The sequence below is a fragment of the Anabrus simplex genome, chromosome 2 (genome assembly GCF_040414725.1).
Source record: "Anabrus simplex isolate iqAnaSimp1 chromosome 2, ASM4041472v1, whole genome shotgun sequence".
Taxonomy (NCBI): domain Eukaryota; kingdom Metazoa; phylum Arthropoda; class Insecta; order Orthoptera; family Tettigoniidae; genus Anabrus; species Anabrus simplex.
The window spans coordinates 739580401-739592834 of record NC_090266.1 but is presented as its reverse complement, the minus strand read 5'-3'; the positions used below and the strand labels follow the sequence as shown (position 1 = coordinate 739592834).

Sequence of the window (12434 nt, the reverse complement as noted above, 5' to 3'; positions counted from 1 at the left end):
CGGTATTATACTGAAATTTATAATTGAATGCTTATTGTTTTAGATATATAATCCGCCGAAATTCGCGATCTGACTCGTTTTCTGCGAGAATCCACCAAAATTCCCGATGTGACTCGTTTTTTCTTATTTTACGGCACGTTTCCTCCCATTTTTCAATCTTCCTTTCCAGCAATCGAGTTCGTACTTCCCGGGCTAGGCTCAGGTAATCTTCCCGGTCATTTGGGTACGTAAATCTTTGCCATCTTTTCCTATAATCATTTTTAATATGGATAAAATCCTTCAGGAGATCCGGCGTGCTGTTATATTGGGTGCCTTGGCGGCACTGGACCGGCGGCCGGACTGCATTCTTAGTCATTACCCGTCCAGTAGCCGTTTCAGCGCGGTCCGCATATTTGATGACGGTCCGGATTATTATTATTATTATTATTATTATTATTATTATTATTATTATTATTATTATTTGTTGCTGGAATGGCTGATGACAGGGAAAACCGGAGTATCCGGAGAAATATCCTATCCCGCCTCCGTTTCGTCCAGCACGAATGCCACATGTAGTGACCGGGATTTGAACCACGGAAGCAAGCTGTGAGAGGCCGGCGCGCTGCCGCCTGAGAAACGGAGGATCCTGATAAGTACATTAATAACAGTAAAATCAATTGGTCTCACCTCCTTCTACACCCCACCCCCCACCGCCGTTAAGTTTAATTACCGCCACCCCCCCCCCCACCACCACCAACAAATTTAAAAGAATGCTTGTTTCTTTATGTTTAAGGGAGATTCCAGACACCAATGTTCACGTCTATTACCTTCGGTTTTGAGATGTAAATATCCCCATAAAAATAATTCAATTTCTTTCACTTCCTTTCACACTCCTTCCCCCCCCCCCCCTAAGTGAATTTTCCCGCAAAAAGTACTTGTTTCTTTAATAGTAAAGGATCTTCTAAATACCAATTATCACGACTCTGACTTCTTCAGTTTTTTATTTATGTGTCCTCATGAAAGGAATTCAACTCCTTTACACTCCCGCCCTCCAAGATGGTTTCCCCACCAAAACGCGTTCTTCTTTGTTTTTAAAGGAGGTCCAAATACGAATTTTCACGTCTGTAACAACTTTAGTTTTTATTAGATGTATGTATTCTCATACAATTAAGTCAATTAATTTTTCAATTCTTTCACCCCCCCCCCCCCCCCCGTTCTTTGGATTTTCCGAGAATACGTGTTTATTTACTTTTAAAGCAGATTGCAAATATCAAATTTCACGTCTGTAACATCTTCATTTTTGAGATATTAGTAGCCTAATTAAAAGAATTCATCACCATTTTCAGTCACTTTTACCCTCCCCCCTCCCTCCAACCAAGTGGTATTTCCGAAAACTAAAAGTACACGTTTCTTTATGTTTAATAGAGATAAAAAATACCATTTTTCTCTTCTGTAACATGCTTAGTTTTTTTAGATATACTGTAAAAATTCTCATTTTAAAATTTCACCCCTTTTGAGTTCCCTTCAAGTGGAGTTTCCAAAAAAAAATCACTTATATTTTTTTACATTTACAGGAGATTTACACCCACTCTTTACGTCTGTAACATTTTACGTTTCCAAGATATTCTGTAGATAGCCTTTCAAAAAATTCACCCCAATTTGTCACTCCTGTTTAACTGCCATTAATTGGCTTTTCCAAAAACTAAAACATACGTGTTTCTTTATTTTTAAAGGAGATCCCATATGCAAATTATCAGTTCTGTAATATCTTTCGTTTATGAGATATGTGTATCCTCATTAAAGGCATTCAACCCATTTTTCACCCTTTTACACCCCTCCTATTAGGATTTACGGGAAACAAAAAAAATACGTGTTCCTTTATTTTTAGAGGATATTCTAACTACCAATTTTTACATCTGTAAATTTTAAAGTTTTAAGATGTAGACACACTCATTTTAAAATTTCACCCCCTCTTTTCACCCCCAATATTTGGATTTTCCAAAAACGAAAAAATGCATGTTTCTTTACTTTTAAAGTAGATCCAAAATACCAATTTTCAGGTCTGTAATATCTTCAGGTTCTGAAATATAAGTAGCCTCATGAAAGGCATTCAACCCATTATTCACCCTTTTAAACCCTTCCTATTGGGATTTTCCAAAAACAAAAGAATACGTGTTTTTTATTTTTAAAGGAGATTTCTAAATACCAAATTTTACGTCTATAAACTTTAAAAATTTTGAGATATAGATACACTCATTTTAAAAATTTCATCCCCCTTTTCACCCCTCATTATTTGGATTTTCCCAAAACGAAAAAATACCTGTTTCTTTATTTTTAAAGTAGATCCCAAATACCAATTTTCAGGTCTGTAATATATTCAGTTTCTAAGATATAAGTATTCTCTTTAAAGGCATCCGAACCCATTTTTCACCCCTTTTCACCCCTCCTATTGGGAATTTCCGAAAACAAAAAAATACGTGTTCTTTTATTTTTAATGAAGATTCTAAATACCAATTTTTACATCTCTAAACTTTAAAACTTTTGAGATATAGATGCACTCATTTTAAAAATTCACCCCCTTTTTCACCCTCGCATTAATTGGATTTTCCAAAAACAAAAAAAATGTGTTTCTTTATTTTTGAAAGCGATCAAAAGTACCAATTTTGAGGTCTGTAATATATTCCGTTTCTGAGATATATGTATTCTCTTTAAAGGCATTCAACACATTTTTCACCCCTTTTCACCCCTCCTATTGGGATTTTCCGAAAACAAAAAAATACGTGTTCCTTTATTTTTAATGAAGATTCTAAATACTAATTTTTACATCTCTAAACTTTAAAACTTTTGAGATATAGATGCACTCATTTTAAAAATTCACCCCCCTTTCACCCTCGCATTAACTGGATTTTCCAAAAACAAAAAAATATGTGTTTCTTTATTTTTCACAGCGATCAAAAGTACCAATTTTGAGGTCTGTAATATCTTCAGTTTCTGAGATATAAGTAGCGTATCCGGATTAAAGGCATTCAACCCCTTTTTCACCCTTTTTCACCCCTCCTATTGGGATTGTCTGAAAACAAAAAAATACGTGTTTCCTTATTTTTAAAGAAGATTCTAAATACCAATTTTTACATCTGTAAACTTTTAAAGTTTTGAGATATAGACACACTCATTTTAAAATTTCATCCCCCTTTTCACCCCCTTAGCGACGGAATATCCAAAAATCCTCTCTTAGCGAGCACCTACATCTTAATATGAATCTATGCCCAAAATTTCATTTCTTTATGTCCAGTAGTTTTGGCTCGGCGATGATGAATCAGTCAGTCAGTCAGGACAAGCTACTTTATATATATAGATAGATGTCTACATTTGTAAAACAATACATTATAATAATACCGGGCTAAATTGCTCAGACGATAGAACACTAGCCTTCTAAGCCCAAGCTGGTGTGTTCGATCGCGGATCGGTCCAGTAGTATTTGAAGGTGCTCCGATACGCCAGCCTCGTTCCGGTAGATTTACCAGCACGTAAAGGAACTCCTGTGGGATAACATTTCCAGCACCTCGGCGTCTCCTAAAACCGTACAAGTAATTAGTGGGACGTAAACATAATTGTATTATTATTATTAGTATTACTATTATTATTAACACAGAAAAGCGAAGTGATCTCCTTACAGACCATGAAGGGTCCTGAAGGAATGGAAGATCAAGGCTTCTACTATTCATAACTTCCGCAATGAGTGGTATAGAGTGGTTACTGCCACTTTTGTCGCAAGGAATTAACCTAGTCCTCATTTCAGTTGTAAGCTGAGTGAGACCCAGGGTTATGTGTATTTTTCTGGAAGTGAAAGCCTCGTTTGGGGCGTCTGTAGCTTAGCTGTTGGCTTCCCACCTGGAAGGCTGAGATTCGAATCCCGGTCGATCCTGGGTTGAGATTTTCATCTCAAAAATCACGTGGCGTCAGGAAGGGCATCCAATCTTAAACTCCGACCAAAATTAAAACAAGCCTGGGTGTCTCCAGCGATCCCAGAAAATAAGTGCGAAAAGCCGACGGACGTTTTAATTTTATTGTTATTATTATTAAACCTACCACTGATTTTCATGGCGTAGAGAACGTTTAGAGCAACTGAATTAACCCAACAACCAGAAAAGAGTGATTAATCGACCTCTGGAACAGCGTAAAATGTGTAATTATTCCACTTCAACGTTATTGCCAGTACAATAAATATAACTATTGTTATCGACTGAGAAAGGCAGTGTGAACCACTGAGAATGAGTATCTGCCAACGGGCTGTCACAAGAGTTAGGGATATAGATACATAATGTCCACCAGTTTACGAAAGACAACATTTGCAGAACATTTTGTCATTTCCATGATGACCGGCAGAGAAGGACAATAATGTGGATGAAAAGCGAAAAAGGTAAAACGAATTAGGAGGATAATGATATACAGTGTGAAATATCGACAGGGACCTGCCTAATAAAAGCGTAAATATAGGATAACGTGGGCTAGGAAAGATTTGGGATATGGATTTATTGCAGAAATATGTTGATTTTTCGACTTGAACATTTACATGATACTTCATTAAAAGTACCCTCCACCCGTCCATTTAGGGTTATGAAACTGTTCTAAGGCACTATGGCTTGCCTCTTAAAATGTAAAGCACAAAAGAGACTCCTTAAGTGAGCTGAAGAAACTGATTTGCGAGAGAAAGGAGAGATAATGAAGCATGAAACAGTGGTATACGAGTGGGCTCTGGCATATGATAACAGAATCATCGACTACCAACGCTGGCCAAAATACAGACCGTCTCTGGTGCTGCAGCAAAAGTAAAAAATGCTGTTGTCTTTACGCTCCAAAAAACGAGCCATAATAAGTTGCTCTTAGTTTTCAACACCTACAACTGTGGTCAGTCACCTTGTATGGTCTTCAGTGTTATCTCGCCATGCCAGGAAAAAGGGAAGAAAACTCCTTGGCTGAATGGTAAGCGTAGTGGCCTTCGGTTCAGAGGGCCCCGGCTTAAATTCTCGGCTGGGCCTGGAATTTTAACCATGTTTGGTTACTCCTCTAGCTCGGGGGTTGAGTCTTTGTGATCGTCTTAATACACACCTTCATTTACACATAACATATCACATTACTGACCAGCACAAAAACAGGCAACAGAAAATGCATCCCTTCACATAGGGTTGGTTTCAGTGCTACTCCTTGGACTACTACAAAAGCAGACTCAATGAGCAGCAATCCAAGCCTAGCAGCTGTGAAGGGGCGCGTATCTAAACAGATTTATACTTTTAACCGTTTTTGCCTAATATCTCGTTCTATTCATTACATTAGATTGTGGTGAGGAAACAAAATAATTTATTTTGTATACTAACGCCATGTGCTAAGTAAATACGTTTAATTATATTCATTAGGTTATGCGTAGGAAACGAAAGTAATAATAATATTTTTATTAACTTTACGTCCCACTAATTATTTCTACGGTTTTTCGGAGACGCCGAGGTGCCGGAAATTTGTCCCACATTAGTTCAGTAAATTTACCGACACGAGGCTGTCGAATACACCGGACTGAGCCAAGATCAAACAAAATTAATTATTTAGATATGTGCTAACTAAATACTCCTTGGACTACTGCGCAGTCATAGAAATACAATGGGACTACATAAAAGCTTGTTTAGGAATGCAGCATAAACAATGAAAGGCGACTGTACGATTGTATTGCGTAAACATAATATATCCAACCAGTTACACTGCTGTGGCTTTGCTTGCATTTTGACTCCGCATATCGTCATCTGGTCTTTACAGCACAAACTATTAGAAGTCAACAGCTCTCGGCTCTTTCCCGCACTCATGCCGCTAGCTCAAGGAGCGAATCTTTCTCACTACTCAGTTGTCCGGCTCCATAGCTAAATGGTTAGCCTGCTGGCCTTTGGTCACAGGAGTCCCAGGTTCGATTCCCGGCAGGGTTGAGAATTTTAACCAGAAGTGGTTAATTCCCCTGGCACGGGGACTGGGTGCATGTGTCGTCTTCATCATCAGTTCATCCTCATTACGACGCGCAAGTCGCCTACGGACGTCAAATCAAAAGACCTGCACTTGGCGAGCCGAAGTTCTCGGACACATCCCGGCACTAAAAGCCATACGCCATTGCATTTACTGCCCACTTCTGCTTTAGACAGTGAATTCAATACAATAATGTATTCGAATTTCGGTTTCCTGTGATACCACGCTACAGATAGTCAATACAATAATGTATTCGAATTTCTGTTTCCTATGATGCCACGCTAGATAGTCAATACAATAATGTATTTGAATTTCTGTTTCCTACGATACCACGCTAGATAGTCAATACAATAATGTATTTGAATTTCTGTTTCTTATAATACTAAACAGGTCATGTTTCCAAATATTTGACACTGTAATTTTCGATATTTCGTGCACCATGTAACTTTTGTCTAATCTGCCGCAATGTCGGGTGTAAGATTCCCTATTTAATGATATACAAACATTCAGAAGTCGATGTAAAGCAAATTAAGGAATAATCACATTTTCGACCCTCGCATAACTGTGTCCGTAAGAGTCGTACGGCCCCTTTCTAATGGTACGAGATATGAAGGGTCGGACTCAAAAGAGATTAAGGACAGTTTTATGCTTCTCATCGACCGACCTGCCAACAAAACCTTGGTTCTCCAGATGGAACGCCGACATATGATACATAACATATATCATACGTATGCGGCTCAATCATGGAAACTTTAGAAGCCACTAATGTCGCACTGGAGTTATTGACTCTCCCTACTGTTCATGGGACAATCGATCAACCCAAGACTTGAACCACATTTTCTTTGCGTGTGACCTCTATAGAGAACGTCACCGCGCGAGTTGGCCGTGCGTTTAGGAGCGCGCAGTTGTGAACTCGCATCAGGGAGGTAGTGGGTTCGAACCCCACTGTCGGCAGCCCTGAAGATGGTTTTCCGTGGTTTGCCATTTTCACACAAGGCAAATGCTGGGGCTGTACCTTAATTAAGGCCACGGCCAATTCCTTCCTATTCCTAGGCCTTTCCTGTCCCATCGTCGCCATGAGACCTATCTTGTGTCGGTGTGACGTAAAGCAACTAGCAAAAAAGAGAACAACGTCAATCGTTTTTTAATAGTTTGGCCGTGTTGGGATTCCAGTTCCCAGCTAACATTCAATGTTTACTTTCAGTGAACAACCTTAAGATACATAATGCCATTGCTTCCTTTCTAAGGCAGACTAATTTACTATTGTAACATCAATTTTGTTTAATATTGTTAAGTCTGTTTAAGTGAGTAATTTTATACGGTTGTGTTTTATTTTACATTTGTAAATCAATTTTGTGAGAAATGTTTATTTTTACTTACTGTTATCAGAACGTCGCAAGGACTATTTTTTGACAAGATTTTAATTTGATCAATTGTTCATAAGTTGGTTTTTTCAAAAGGTGCTGTTTTCTTTTGTGTGTTTTGAGTGCTTCTCAGTTTTGTTATATCAGCTTTTATGTAATTATATATTATTGTGGATCGCTGGCTGCATGGCTCCTTGGAGCCCAAAGCCAAATAAATGAAAAAGTGAAGGGTCAGAATCGATACAGTAGAATCCAGATTATCCGAGCTTCGATAAACCGAGGCTCCATATTATCTGAGGCTAATCAGCACGTGTAATACACTACTTCTTTTACAGTTCATAAAAGGTCTCCGAGAAATTGTGAGGTAATGATGGTACTCAACGCAATGTTAATAGTACGTGTACAGCATTATGCGGGTGGTAGTGGTAAAAACTACTGAAACAGATTGCGCATATGTGGTAGCTGCGAATATCACGATATCCTACCGCTTTTCCGAGCCGTAAATTAAGAAGGGATGGCATATTCTTGCAGGGCAGTTCACAATAAAAAGAAGCGACAAAACACAACAGCTACTTCAAACTGCGTGAACTTAGCTCCAACATTTGCTATTCATTCTCGGAGATTGTTACCGAGATAGCGAGCGAACGTGACTCACCCATACAATGAGATGTGGAAAGAGACTTACAAGTGGCACTTTATCATATAATTTGGTACGAAATTTCATATAAAGTACATTAAAATTGTGAAAAATCGTATATATATATATATATATATATATATATATCCCATTATGGCAATCCACATCACATACGAGTGTTAAGCTATTAGCCCCAGTTAAGAATTGCTGGTAAATCTAAAACACTGAACGAATGTTGAGCATTAAAGCTTGAAATTTTCTTCACCAAACGAAAACGAAAAATAATTCATGCAGTAGAGGGTTAACTACATTGGTTCGATTTTTCGTTTCGAAAATACATTTTAAAAGTGAAGGGTCGGAAGTGATACAGCAGAATCCCGATTATCCGAGCTTCGTTCGATTAACCAAGGCTCCATATTATCCAAGGCTAATCCCCAAGTGCAATACACTACCTTTCTTACAATTAATAAAATACTTTCCATAATTACTATACTGTTACTAATCACAAACCGATTTCTATGTCTCAAAATCGTCACTTTTTTACAGCGCACCCCCTTACACAGGGTGTCATATTTTCTCTCGTGTCCGAAATTTCTCATCACACGGTACCTAAAGCATTCGCATAGGATCTTCAATGCCAGAATGTCAGCACATTGTTTCGTTACACCAAGATTCAAACGCGTAGCCTGATTTTAAAGACGTAGTCACGTCATAAGTTGTACGCTAATCTCAGCTTATTTATCTTTTATAAAAAATGAACCTGTTCATATCGGATGTAAAAGTCCCAATTTTCTAATATTCATCACGAAAATGAACAGAGCCTTCGTGGCTCAGGAGGCAGCGTGCCGGCCTCTCACCGCTGGGTTCCGTGGTTCAAATCCCGGTCACTTTATGTGAGACTTTTGCTAGACAAAGCGGAGACGGGAAAGGTTTTTCTCCGGGTACTCGGGTTTTCCCTGTCATATTTCATTCCAGCAACACTCTCCAATACCATTTCATTCCATCTGTCACATTCTTTAATCACTGCCCCAGAGGAGTGCGACAGGCTTCGGCAACCGGCACAATCCCTATCCTCGCCGCTAGACGGGGTCTTCATTCATTCCATTCCCGACCCGGTCGAATGACTGGAAACAGGCTGTTGATTTTCATTTTTCATCACGAAAATGACCTATTTAGAAGCTTGCTCGAAAGGACCATGCGTGGTCTCTCATGGCTTACATAAGAAACATTCAGAATAAATTTGCCGAAGTGGATCGACCAGGACAAGGGGATTGAAGTAATACGGTAGCTGTACCCATCACTCTGCCAGGCCCGTAGACACTATGTTTACTAGCCAGTATTATCTACCACAGTGATAAATTGAATTTAAAGTGACATGACACGTTGCAGGACCAGTTTTGCCCAGCTGTCACGAGCGGCATGCGCCATGCGGTAAGATGTTGCAGGTGTTCGCTGCCAAAGGTAAGCCACCTGCGTCTGGCGTAGCGACCTTCCTACTACACGACCAGCAACCGGACTGGATGACAGCGACCTGCTTGCCTTCCGGTCGAGCTCATCCAACCAACACAGCAAACTTGTACTTCCAAAATCAACTTCATGGAATATTCAATTAACAAGTTTTTCCTGTTTGGGTACTTCAAAATTGGTTCAGAAACCTTCACTTTTATTTTTGATAACTGGCAGTAAAAGTGAATGATCAGATCAGGCTATTTTTTAAGGATATCTTGTTACTGGATTCCTGGGTGATGTTCCTCATATCGGGCAGAACATCCCACTAGAAATTGGGTATTAGAGGAAGAATAATATTTACTACATTTCATATTAATTAGTGTATCCTCTCGTTAAATAATGCATTATATAACAGAGAAGAATGTACGAAACCGTCAACTCCACTTGTCTGTTAACTCGGTTCACCTCTTTAGTACTGTTCTGGACTTTTCGATAATTTCTAACACCCCGATATATTCTAACACCAAACCAGTGATGGCGTGTATGCCTAGAAAATCGAGCCAGTCTTCGGCAAACCACTCAAAACGCACACTCGATATAATCTATATAATTATATAAAATAAGAGTTTTGCCAGAACATTGCTCACAATTTGAAAATAATAGTATTTCTGTATCGGTCATGTCCACAGTAACAAGGAAATGCACTTTTTACTTTTCCGTAATTTCTGTCTGTCTGTATGTATGTATGTACACGCATCACGAGAAAACGGCTGAAGAGAATTTCATGAAAATCGGTCTGTAAAATCGGGGGATGAGCCACTACAATCTAGGCTATAAATCATTTTATTCACGCTGAGTGAAATGCTAGTTTAGGGAAAAGCCTAAAATTCAATTCTCAAATATTTATATTATTAGTAGTCCTATCGATAAATACTACATAACTGAAGTTACATAGAATTAAATTTTCGATCATTTATGTCTTATACAATTTTACCGTACCTGCTATGATAATACAGATATTCATGAATTTCGATTATTGTTGCGAAGTCCATATCAACGCCGAGCCACGAGAAAATGGGTGAACAGAATTTAATGAAAATCGGTATATAGAGAAGAGAAGAAACTATAGTCTAAGCTATAAACAATTTTACTGACCCTGGATGAAATGGTAGTTTAGGGGTAGGCGCCTAAAATTTAATTTTTAAATGCCTATGTTATTGGTCTTATAGAAAAGTACTACTTAACAAAAGTTATAGAGAATACAATTTCCGGTCATTTATGTTTTATTCAGTTTTACCGTACCGACTATGATAAGAGTAGTATTTCAGAGTCGGAAGAAAACTAAATGTAAAAGCCCTACAATATCGAAAGCGCATAACATTGATAAACAATAACATTACATTGACCATTGTTTGTTGTGATGTTCTTTGCCTCTTATGGTGCCCTCAACTCCGATAGATGGGATTACTGTTGCTTACCGAGTATAACAGCCTGACTGAATATTGGCGGGAAATAGCTGGGGAGTTAGAAAAGTTTTTCTTTGGCATGCCATTCCTCTGGTTCATACATTGTCTGATACTGCTGGCGCGTAACACACTGGTTCATCATAGTATTCCAGCTATTCGATCCCTACTCTGACGCGCTGTTTTGAATGAGCAGTGTGCACATTTGGCAGAGACTCACTTAGTAATAGTAGTATGACCTGGTCTAGAATTACAATTTAGGCCTATTCCAAATTATAGCACCACAATTCACTAAATAATTCAAAACTCAACCCTGAAAAGAGCCATTTCTTCAGAAAAGCGTCTTGCTCTTCACTTTTATTAAATTCTGCATTCATTTTATTCCAAATGAACAATGAAGAGGGGTTTTCTCCTCTGGCTTGAAGGAAAAAAAATTGCCTCCAAGTCATATTTTTCCGCCACCAATGTAGTGAAATGAGATTTTCCGACTCATCGAGTACTCCTAAGAAATGGATTAGTAAAAGGGCATAGATTTGCCCTGGGACTCTCCACTATTCGACCCCCCCCCCCTCCGCAAAAGTCAAAGATTGTTCACGGATAACGACTGTCTGCGGCTTGGTCATTCCAGCTCTGGAACTTTGGACTGTTTGATCGACAGCGTAGTACTGTTCGTTAAAAATTGAGAAAATGCGTAGTTTTTCATTTTATCGAGTATTTCATATTGCTTTTAGTCGCGTCATTCCTACTGACGTCATTGTAATGACCTACGTTCATTTCACTTGGGAAACCATTAAGACAGTCTTTTTAAAGATGTAAAAAAGCAGGTGGAGAGTGAGTTTCTGCCATTATAATGAAAACTCCCCAACCTGATTGTGACTGATGGTAAGCAAGCGGGCCTACGATTCCAATGAAAATTCCCTAACCCAGTCTTCATATGAGAAAAGACGTTTGGTGACTTCCCCGTCACGTTTCTAGGGTAACGTTAAGAGCTATTCAGTTTAATACAATCTTGCTCAGAACGTGTACACTGCTTAACCTAGAATGTACAATATACAATGTAGAACTCCGTAGCGAAGCACGGGTACATCAGCTAGTATACTAAATATATACATATATATATTGGGTTATACAGCTAGAATGCTTATCTGTCAGAAGAAGGTGAAGCAAGTCTGTATGTCAACACCTACAGTAGCTCATGTTTCATACAGTATTTGCAGCGAATCGAACAGGGCAGTCCCCAGCTGGCAAATGAAGCACATTTGAATACATTACATTTTCTCGAGAAGTACTTGCCCGATTTTCAAAATAATAATGGAGCTGAATTTATTATATTTGTCGTTTTAAGGCTAGGTGTAGAAAAAATGTAGTTCTATTTAAATAAAACAAGTTAGTACCAGAAGATACTGATGCCATGAGAAAGTGCTGAAAGTCGGACTATGAGCCCCTTGGTATCATTACTGAACGTGAAAACAGAATGTCGATATCTTGAATGGTTCAAGAGTTATTTGAGATGGAAAACATAGCTGAATAACCCTGTAC

At 38.6% G+C, this 12434-nt stretch overlaps 1 protein-coding gene across 2 annotated transcripts in view; it reads right to left on the bottom strand.

Annotated features, from left to right (window-relative positions):
- LOC136864423 (uncharacterized) overlaps positions 1 to 12434 on the bottom strand; it is a 995241-nt gene that overhangs the window by 958351 nt on the left and 24456 nt on the right. The window lies entirely within an intron of this gene.